Genomic DNA, 11793 nt, shown 5'->3' on the forward strand with positions numbered 1-11793 from the left:
TGCAACTGGGCACACTCCTATATAGAGACCTACTAATGTATGGAAGTGTATCTGTAAAGGGTTGCTGAGGGCAAGGTATACACTGGTCCCATCCACCAATGAGACCACATTCTTAGATGGATGTGAATCTTATAAACACCTGCCTTTGGCTCCGCAGAATTCAGTAGATGATGTCATGACTTAGAAAAGGACATTTGTTACTGGAAAAATTACTCAAAGTATACCTCAAAAAAGGCAGGAAGGCACTGCTGCTATATCCCAATAATATAAATGTTCACAGAGAGCAGATATTGTTCACAGAGAGCACATATTGTTCTAGAGAGCAGAGGCCAGGCTGGTTTTAAACAATTTTGAGACACACTTAACATCATGACTATGTGAAAGATAAACATAATATGTTTGGTAACAAAGAGGGGAATAAAGAAGATGTAAAAGTCACATAGAAGATGTTACATATCCATTCAATTTGATTCAATGTAGACTCAATACTTTCCAGGTGCCAAATATGGATTTAGAATCTAATGGTGCAAAGCAGTACAAGGCATAATCCTATACATTTTAGCTTTCTCTTCTTGAGAGACACATACACAGGTAACTTTAAAATCATAGGACAAGTGCAGTAGTGGGGATGTGCACAAGGAAACATATTGAGCATAGTAGAGCAGTGCCAGTCTTACCTGTGGTATCTGAAAGACTCCTGGAGAAGATGCATTGGACAGGCAAAGAGATGGTGACAGGGAGAGGGAGGGAGTTAGGGAGGTGACAGACATGATCTTCAGACTAAAGAACAATAGCAAAAGTACACAGTATGGAATAATGTGTGCTTTTCTTACTGTATACAATTTTCTTCTTAGAAGAAAACTTGTTTAAGTCTCCTGCCTGTAGTTGAAGGACCGGGCTCATTTGAATTATAAATTTGCTTCTCTATGAGATGATGATAGGAAAACCTAATAAAACAGAACATTTATCAACTTATCGTTCACTGTCCTGAGTTGCTCCTGTTTTCTTACCTAGTTGTTTGGAAGATTTGGCTGCTTCTGATCCTCAGAAAGTAGAAACAACACGAATGCCCACCAACTGTCTGGATAATGAATTGCAATTAATCAATATAAGCCAAGGTATGGTGATTTATCACAAATGACACTTGCTGATGATATCTTTTCCTCTTTAATATTCATAATTCAATAGCCAAACTGTCAGTCAATAGTTAGCTAGAAGCTACAATAAGAGGAAACTCACTGTCCCTTTGACTTTTCTCCTTGACTGCATTTCTTCTATAAGGTAGGAAAGGAAAATCATGGCTGTACCTTATCTCTAGTTCAACTTGCTTAGTCAGTGATGATCCTTGGACAAAGTTTAGCAACTGGCCAAAGTCGGGATCTTGCTTGCTTTGAGATGGGACAGGCAGTCATCTTTATTAAAGCTTTAGCAACTTTTGGCTGACTAGAATCTAGAGACAAGTTGGGAATTAGGAATGTTACATCCTTCTTCTTTCTAATTATCCTACTCTATTTCCTATTTTCTGCACTTTCAGGTCTTTTACCATCTTGGATATACACAGGGTTTGTCCAGGTCTTTACCATGCTGGAGATTTGTGTTAGGAGAAATATTTACACCTCTTACTGTCTTGAAACTATCAGAAAACCCTAAAGTTTTCCCAGTTTAGATGACTTTGAAAATTTGACTTACTGAAGTCTTTCTAGAGTAGTCCACATTTAGACAGTAAAAATATACTTTTAAAGAGTAGCAGTGTTGAGCTAGAGCTAGCTTTGGGAAACTTGCAGAGACGTACGACTATCATGAACACTTTGAAGATATTATTAACTCCACAGCAGTGTTGAATAAGTTCTAGAGATATTTCATAACCTGTTATCAAAGATGGCAATGCATATCTTTCTGATTAAGGTGAACTCACACTGTTTTGGGTAAGCCAAAAAAAATTGGAGCCTCAAAAGACACACAAACCCTGTGATAAGTATGTTGGTCAAAGAGGAAGGGAGAGTAATTGAAAAGCAAGGGTTTGGGAAGGAGACAGCTTTGCAGAAGAAGATTGATTCAGTGAGTAGGTCCTGAAACCAGATTCTTTTGGACTTGTTTCTAAGGTTCAAGTGGTTATGATAAGAGTTGACACTGAAGTGTGTGTGTGTGTGTTTGTGTGTGTGTAAGAGAGAGAAAGAGTGAGAGAGAGAGGAAGAGGTAGTATGGTAAATTAAAATGGCTTTCTCTTTCTTTCTTTCTTTCTTTCTTTCTTTCTTTCTTTCTTTCTTTCTTTCTTTCTTTCTTTCTCCTTTCTTATCCTTTTTATTGCTACTGTTCCCATCAAGAAATGAAATTTACCTTCTTTTGGATTTCACCAATAGAATAAGCCAGAGATAATGCTATGTACTTCTTGGGGCCAGGAATTAAAATATCTATGTATTAATCAGTTTTACACTGCTATGACTAAATACTAGGGAAAACCAATTTAAAGGAGGAAAGGTTTATTTTGGCTCACAGTTTTGAAGGATTCAGTCCATGATCATTTGGCTTCATTACTTTATGCCCATGATGAGGCAGAAACAGCATGGCAGATAAGTGTAAAGGAGGAAATCTGCTCACCTCAGCAGCCAGGAAACAGAGAGTGAGAAATAAAGGGGCTAGAGAACAGATATACAATCCCCAAGGTCGTGTCAATAACACCTGCTTCCTTCATCTAGGACCCACCTCCTATAGTACATTTGGCTGTGAACTTATCAAAACATTAATGCACTGATGAAGTTAGTGTCCTTATGATTTGATCATTTCTCAACACTGTCATCTGTCCTTTGTAGGACATTTTAGATACAAAGCAAAATAATATTTCCTCCATTCTTCATTTTGGAATATTTTTTGGAACATAGGCACTGTGCTATGAGGAAACCCAAGAAACGACATGGTGAGACCTAGTGACCAAACCTGGGGTCAGCAGCCCTACCTGTGCTCCCAGCCAGAAATTAGTAGTGCCTACTATCTATCGTGAAAAAGGTCATGTTTGATCTTCCAGTCATTCCTTTTTTATTAAGTTTATTGGTACATTTTAGATATACACAACGGTCACATTCATCATAGGAAATCTGCATCCATACATGATATATTTTGATTCCTCTTTTTTTCCCAATCCCCTCTCTTCCTTTCAACTCTTCTTCCCCTCCTTATTTATGAAGCTTTGTTCCCATTTTATCATTTTTTAGACTCTATATAAAAGACCTCAAAAAGCTCCACTAAAAGACTTGTAAATTTAACAACCAAATTCAATAATGTAGTATACAAAATCAACACTCAAAAATCAATAGCATTCTTGTTGTTTTATTTTTTGTTTTTAATAGCATTCTTACATACAAACAACAAACTCACAGAATGAGAAATTAAGGAAACCACACCCTTCACAATAGCATCCAAAAAATGAAACTCTTAGGAATCAATCCAACAAAGGAAGTAAAAGATGTATATTGAAAAATTATAATACTCTGAAAAAGATCAAAGAAGGTATCAGGAAATGGAAATATATCTCGTGTTCATAGGTAGGAAGAACCAACATAGTTAAAATTACCATACTTCCAAAATTGTTATACAAATTTAATGCAATCCCAATCAAAATACTATTAGCATGCCTTACAGAACTGGAGAAAATATTCCTATAATTCATCTGGAACCAGAAGAGACCTAGAATAGAAAAACAACTCTTGACAGCAAAGGTGAGGAAGAGGCCATTACGATTCCTCATGTGAAATTATACTACAAAGCTACTGTGATAAAAACAACATGGTACTGGCAAATAAAAAGAGACCTGAGGATCAATGAAACAGATTAGAAGATGCAGACACAACTACAAACACACTCAGGGTATCTTTGACAAAGGGGCCAAACATATTCACTGGAGGAAAGATAGCCTCTTTAATAAATGGTGCTGGAAAAACCGGCCTTCCACATGCTGAAGACTAAAACTAGACTCATGTCTATCACCATGCATGAAACTAAAGTCAAAATCGATCAAAGATCTAAATATTAAAACAGAAACACTAAATCTACTGGAAGGGAAAGTAGGTAGAACTCTTGAAGACATAGGTGTAGACAGAGATTTCATGAACAAAACTCAGACTGCAAGAATTTTGAAGTATTAGAAGAGGATTTACAACTGTAACAAAAGAACTTTAAATTGAAACCGAGTCTATCCTAATTTTAAAAATGTCTTTGGTTGCTACGTACCCCAGAAAGTTTTGTGAGCAATAACCCTCCAACTACTGAGCCTCATTCTGTCCACCAATAAGTAAACATTCCTCTCATTTTCTCCAAAGAACAGCCAGTCATTATTTATTATGCCCAATGTCTTACACTCTACCTTAAGCAGATTATTGAAGTATTTTACTGAAATCACTACAGTTTTATGTGATGGCATGTAGAAAGTCTCTCTGTCTCTGTCTCTGTCTATTCCTGAGTCTGTCTCTGTCTCTCTCACCATTGAGTAAGAAGAAAATAAAGTAAAATAAATCTGGGTTGACCTGCTTCATTATATATCTGTTCCTTTTTCCTCTTAGAGGGTGCAGACAATGCCCAACTATGTGCTTCTTAGGGTGTTGCTGTCTTTCTAACACTTCTACCTTGTGTAGGTGAGGAAGTAATAATTTTTGCAACTCCCAACATATGACCTTATCTACCCCATATCAGTCTCCTCCCATAGAGCTGTGTACAGTCAAATCAGAGCAGCCTGGAAAGTTCTGGCAAACTTGGAGTGGGTGGTCAGCAGGTGAGGATCAGATACAGCAACTTGGCTTCACATGAAGTGTTCTGCTTCACTGTGTGAAATCCACTAAGCAATGCTCCCCCCAGTGTATGAAATATACATGTCTTCTTCTGCTGCTGTGCCTGTGTGTACCACCTTCTCTGTGGGTACAGTGGGTAGAATGTTTAGCCTGGTTTTCCAGACACCTTATACAAACCTCACAAAAACAATTTTGTTATTGGGGAGCTACTGAGTAGGTTGATACTGCCTGGTACCTTTCTGAAGTCAGAAATAATTGCTGCTGTTCTTAACTGGGGGCAGTCTCTTCTCACTACCCTAACCTTGACTCTCTATTCTGAATCCCTTGGATGTCTCTTCTCTAGTATGAGTATAAAGATTCCCTTGAATGGAGGGGCTACATTTCCCCTAATTCTTCTTTATCATACTGAACATGGGGTCCATGTGAGATCTCAGAGATAATTGCATTATAGCCCATCACTGAAAGCAAGACTGTGACAAACTTGAGCTGCTTTCCTCATCTCAAGCATAGTTCATCACCAGTTCAACTCTACTTATCCTGACAGTCAGGAATCCTGACAGAAATGATCCTGCACTCAGAACTTCTGAAATTTTTCATCTGCCTCACAGATGAGAGATGTTGAGTGGTCTGTTTCATTTAGAAATTCATTCATCCATTTCATGGTATAACTCTGTAGTAAAACCTGAGAAAGTTAAATATGTATGAGGTGAAATCTCTTGTTAAAAGATCTTACAATTCAGTGGAAGAAATAAATTAATCCTAAGTATCACGTGGCAAGGCCAAGGCCCTCTTGGAAAGGAGAATGAGTGCTAACCGAATCAGAGATAGAAGGGTTACTTAGGGCTTTGTTTGTGGAATCATGTTTCCACTTTGGCACACTGGCGCATTGGCAAATGGCTCCTTTCTCCCCTTCAGATTCTCTGAAGCCATAATCTGCAGTGTCCCTTCAGCCCTGTTCATACAATTGTCTTATGTCCTTTCAGGTGATAATTTTGTCTCCTTTTCATAGCAAAGGGCCCCATCCATCTCCCCTTGCCTGCTAACTACTTTCACCCTCTGTCTTATCATCCATGGCTATTTCCTTGAAGAATTCTCAAGTTGACTTCTGCTTAACATCCAGCATGGTCCTCTTTGTGTATTTTTCTGGCACTGTCATTTGCAGACAGTTTATCAGGGATTATGGGTCCGAACTGTTGTCTATAAATGTTAGACAAATAGCAGAGATGGATGCTGCGGTAGCATAGGCCTCACTCCAGGAGAACACACTCAGTTCAAGGCAGCAGTTATGGTAGCACCTTCTCCTGTGTGCAGCACATATAATGTGGAGTGCTGACACCTGGTGACAGTGGCCAAGCATGCTGGGACCAGGTTGACATGCTCGCTCCCACTGGCTGGCACTAGTCCCTGAGAAGGAGAGCTATGTGATTAGCACACTAAGGATTATTTTCTTGAAAAATTTTCAACAAGTCAATATTACAAGGGTGGGGAGATGATATTAAAATAATCATACAAAAATAGGTTAAAGACTCAAAGAAACGAAATATATATATTAGGAAGCATCCTCTGCAGTTAGGCATGGCCATTTGCACTGCTCTGTCCATTAGAATATTGGCATAAGTAATTCCAGAGTATACTTCCAAGCTTAGTTTATTAAGAAGTTCCAGTGTAATCCTTTATGCCCTTTTCTCTTTTTCTTTCTGCAGGCTGAATGGCTACAGATATTCATCTGTAGGAGGGAAAGAAAAGACAATGGAAGAACTACCACAAAAAAGCCAGGCTCTCAAGGATTATGTGGATCCTAGTTAATCTTACAGGGAGGAAAGCTTTTACTGAATGAAGATACTAAAGTTTTAAGGTGATTTGCTACAGCAGTGAGCCTCCCATGACTAATAAATCTACCCTGACTTTTCCACAGCTTCTGCAGCAGTAATGCCCATTTTTGTCTGAGAGTTCCAGAATAGTGGGGAAAGGGAAAAGGTCTTTCAATGAGCTACTTGGAGCTCACCGGAATTGGAAGAAATCGGTTTACTTCTTACTGTTCGTCTGATTGCGTGACCTAAACTAATTGCTGTTCCTACCAGAATGGGAATAATTTGAGACGGCATTTGTGAAAGAATCTGGCAATGCTGCTCAATAAAATTTTTAAATCTAAGACTTTTTTGAAAAGTAAGTAGAGCTTAGCAGAAGTTGAAATACATATCAAAGAAGAACAACTTTAGCTTCACATAGCAAGTCCAGAAAGCCACTATAGCTCTGCTGTACTGGGAACTGTGGGGCAGGTTCTACAGGGAGTGTTTTACACGCACTGTCCCATTGGACTCTGTGACCCTTCTCTGAGGTATGTACTATTCTCCCCATGTTGGAGACGAGAAGATTGAGATCATCTAGATTAGGAACAGCTGAGTAATTTTTGAAATGTTTTTCCCGTTTCTTTCTTGTTTCAGGATAGTGTTAAAAATGGAAGTTCACTGTCTGTCTTTTAGCCACTGCATATCAAGCATCTAGCACACGGCCCACCACACAGCACGTGCTCACTGTGTATTGCTTTATTAATCTCCCAGAGGAGTGAAAGGAGAATGTGTCTCTGTACTTTTGCTTCCACACTCTCTTCATCTCACCTACAGATAGAATTATAAAACATGTAGATTCAGATTTCTGAGCTATCTTTCTCCCGTTTCATGGCCTTTTGTTTTAACGAAAGAAAAAGAAAAGAAAGTTGCCAGCATTCAGAAGAAATCCCCAATTGGAACTGCATTCTGATTTGGAGGTGGAATTGGCTTTGAGAGACAGATGGGAGGGTAGTGCCGTCAACTGAGAGCTGACAGCTCCTTGCAGCTCTGTGATAAAGATCCAGATGCGATCAGCACCTCTGATGGTATGGAAGAGGATGATACTGCTTTGGCCATCGAATGCCTTCACCCATCCAGGTTTGCCATGGACTTACTTACTTTTAAAACTCAAACTCCCACAACCTCATTAGTCCTGAATGAACATCTGGCCATTCTCTACTGCCGTATTAAAGAGCTACAGTGAAAGATCATTATGTGAATCCTGGCCTGGGGAACATGGAGTCTTCCACTTTCATGAGAGCTCAAACATTAAGGATTCAGATGGTCCAAAATGAACTGAAGAACAGAGGCCCTTCCCATATTTTCTGGACTATACAAGCCAGATATTCCTCATCTTTTTCCACCTCCAAACATGATACAGAATACAGTTCTTGCTTTCTGCTGAAAACCAAGAACCAGATTTAATCTGCTTTGAGAGAAGAGACCATGCAACATTTCTTATTCTGAAGGAAGTAAGCAAATTCCCGCCACAAAAGCCTAGTCCAAAGGCCCCCAGTTAAGTAAGGGTAGCGCTACTATTTGAATATAATGCCTCAAGTGCTTTTCTTTCTTTAAGGAGGTGCACTGGCCTCAAACACTGAATGAAGAAGAAAATAATTTGTTCAGTCAAGTGGACTGATGAATGTATGTACTGTTTTTCACAACTATTTCTGTATTTTGTCGGATTGATTTGAATTACCTAGCATAAATTTCCTTTCCCTCAAGTCCACATTTCTCAGACTGCCATTCAAGAATCTTCTGAATTTAGCCTAACCTATCTTTTCAGGCTTACAACCCATGACCCTTCCAGGTAGCCAAGCAAAGCTACTTCCCACTTCCCACCTCTGTGTATCTCCCTCTACCTGGCTTTCACTTTGGAGTGTCCTTTCCTTTAAACTTCCTTGTCCTGCCATCCTTAAAATTCTCACAAAGACTTTCCCAATCCTTCCTTCTGATTTCCCACAGTTAAGTGTATTCTGTATTCTATTATTGCCACAATAACTCGAATCTGTTTACTAGGTTCTAGTTTTCTGGTGGACAGAAAACACCCCATGCACTTTATTTTATAACCTCTAAGATAACTAAGTACAACAATGTTCACACAGTAGGCTCTCGGTAAATATTTGTGAAATGCTGTGGAGAGAATGGTGCATGGTCTTTAGCTTTTTGGTAGGGTATGACTTGGAATTGGGACAAAGGCTAATTTGGTGGAGTGCATTTGAGGAAAATCAGAACTTTTCATTGTAAGTGTCCCTGAAAATCTCAGAAGTTAGACACTGGTCTCTCTGACCTTAAGCCAAGTGTCAGGACACACCTCCCTGTGGTTTGAAAGCCCATTTGGAGCCTTTCCTTCCAGCCTGCCATTAATCGATGGAGGCGACACTCAGAGAATGCTCTGGATTGGATCTCTTGGCTGCTGAATTCACAGAGGTCCACACTTTGAAGTGCTGGAAATATCAGTTACATAAACTTGTATGGCCTTTTCTTCTGTCCTGGAGTGAGAGGAGGGAGGAGATGGGAAGAGAAGAGAAGAACAGTGGCTGAGTGCAAGACAGCGGCTGCGTGAACAAGCATGCAGTGAAGGCCAGTTTTGCCTCCCTTACCACATCAGTCTCTTCCAAATGTGCCCTGATGCAGAAGTCTCCAGATCAAACCAAACACCTGGAGAAAATGTAATTTTGTGGCTAGCTCTCAATGCCATAGACCCTTTGCCAGCACGATGATCCATCACCAGGCATTTAAAGAAAAATAAAATAAAACAACAAAAACTGCAGGGTGGCTGTTTGCCCTTTTCTTTTCTTTTTTTTTCTTTTCCTTTCCTTTCTTTCCTTTCCTTTCCTTTCCTTCTTTCCTTTCCTTTCCTTTCTTTTTTCTTTTCTTTTCACTATATTTCCTTCTATGTTCTACTGTCTCTGGAGGCCAAGTGTATTTGTTTTATTTTGTTCTCATTTTCCCATGATTTTTGACCTCTGTGCCATATTTCTTTAGAATGTCTTTTCTCTGATCCCTTCTTTGATGCCAGGAGAAATAACTTCAACAGGCTAGAGCAATTCTAAGACTTGATGCATTGGGGCTGGCTAAAAACTTCAACATTACTTCATGCAAATTTTAGAAACTTCTCTTTTTGTAACTAAAACTTTTTTTTTTTTTTTTTTTTTTTTTTTTTTTTTGCAGGTGGACCACAAAATAAGAAAGCTCCAAATTCACCCATGTTCCGATGATGGTGGTGACTTAGAACATAGGTTAGGAGAGCTTGGGCCCTTGCTGCTACGCCTAGTCCTGGGAGACAGGCTATTCTCAATGATTTGGGATGGCCAGGACTGTCATTTGGAATCTCAAGTAAGAAAGGTGAAACTTTACACACCAATCTCAAGTAAGAAAGATGAAACTTTACACTTTCCCCGAGCCTAGTTTCATGTCAGAAACTATGAAAACTTGCTTAAGGCCAATTTAGATTTTTAAAATGTTATAGAAAGCCATGGTAATTCATATAATAAGACAAGGCCTGTGAGGAACACAGCAAGAGCCATGACAGCTGAAAAAAATTAATTGAAAAGAAAAGAACTACAGAGTTTTGTGTCTCATCGTCTGGAGATCCTGGTTTACTTTATCTAGGCTGAAAATCAGGCTTCAGTACTAAAAATCTAGAGGAACCTGGAGGAATAGCTCAGTGGTAGGGTGATGTCTGATGGTGTATTGAAATGAACAGTTAATGATTACATTTTTTTATGTTCTGATAGAGTATGTTTATTATGCACTCAGGCCTTGTGTTTGGCCTCTAGCACCCAAAACAAACAAACAAACAAACAAACAAATTAAAAAAAACAAATGAACAACAACAAGAATAAAAGCACAGGAAAAATCTGCCTGTAGTATGACTAGAGAAGAACATTTTGTAAGTGTTATACAGCCCTGCTCCCTCTAAAGTCTTGTGGACAATAAAGCAATCTCTATTCTGCAAATTAAAAAAAAAATACTCATCTCTTTAAAATATACACCTGTTGAAGAGTCTTCTTTCTCTCTTAAATTATGTGATAGAAGAAGCCTGAGATTGAGAAAGAGTATCTTCCAGCAAATAGCTTTGTGTCTTAGAAAAGTCATTTAAAGTGTCTAAAGGTTCATTTCTTTATTTGTAAATTGAATGAGTTTTTAAAAGTTGCATGATTCTGTTTTAGGGACTTATGTTTTTTGAACTTCTGTCAGAGATGGGAGTTGAACTGGAACAAAGAACTGGAAACCCAAAATATTATAGGGCTAAGGAAGTTTTTTTTTCTCTTTACTTTCATACATTTCTACTTCTTGCTTCCAACTGAGAGAATCAATTCTATGACCACATGAAAATCTCATTAGGGCCAATATCTTAGGTTTATAAAAGACAACCAAAATTTTAGTTCCATCTACTTGAGGCCTCCAGGCCAAACTGGAACTGAATGTCCTAATTTGTATTGAATTATTTGCCAAGAAAATATGGAGTTCTTTTGATGCAAACAGGAGTGTTCACACCAACATGTTCTTAGTGGCAGTAAAACAAGCCAGTTCCAACTTGGCTTCTGTGTGCTTCCAGGAGCTCTGCCCTAATGTTGATGTAAGTGAGTCCAGCTTGCTCCCGTAGGAAGTTCAAGGTTCACCATCATTGGTTTTTAATGTATTGTATCAAAGGCTAAGGCTGCCAGACATATGATATCCTGAACAAGGATGGGATCTGAGGAAAGGCTCCGTGTGGGTGGTAGGATGTTTAAAGTGTTACATGCATGGTATAAAGAGGATGCTAATCCTGGGGTTATCATCAGAGAGTCGAACAATATTTATTGATGACCTAGCCAAGGTTCTGGGGATGTAACACTGATGATGTTTCCTAAAGGGGAATTTACCTGTTTCATGTTTTTCCGCCGAGTCTAAATTTTCAATTAATTTTATCAAGTAAACTGGCCACTGTGCTACTTTCATAAAGGAGGGTAACTGAGCTGCTTTTTGTTCTAGCATTTGTGGGAGTTCCTTGCAAGATGTACAAAGGTTTCTGATTAGCAATCCACTGATGTTTGACTTGATTAGAGGATCTAGATGTCAGTATTTCTCTTTATACTAATCTCCAAGGTTTTCTTCCCTTCTGAAATGTAAATAGAACATTAACTTTTAAAAAAGATGCAAACATTTTAAATCGAGTGAGTATGCATTAATATAGGATG

At 38.7% G+C, this 11793-nt stretch overlaps 1 long non-coding RNA gene across 1 annotated transcript; it reads left to right on the forward strand.

Moving 5' to 3' along the window:
* Positions 1-1033: 1033 nt before the first annotated feature.
* Positions 1034-10561, forward strand: LOC106146475. Its single transcript, XR_001230922.1, has 3 exons — positions 1034-1118; positions 6482-6633; positions 9782-10561. It is a non-coding gene; the product is annotated as an uncharacterized LOC106146475 (long non-coding RNA).
* The last annotated feature ends 1232 nt before the right edge of the window (positions 10562-11793 follow it).

This window comes from Chinchilla lanigera, unplaced genomic scaffold (assembly GCF_000276665.1).
Source record: "Chinchilla lanigera isolate Chin_1 unplaced genomic scaffold, ChiLan1.0 scaffold00005, whole genome shotgun sequence".
Classification (NCBI taxonomy): domain Eukaryota; kingdom Metazoa; phylum Chordata; class Mammalia; order Rodentia; family Chinchillidae; genus Chinchilla; species Chinchilla lanigera.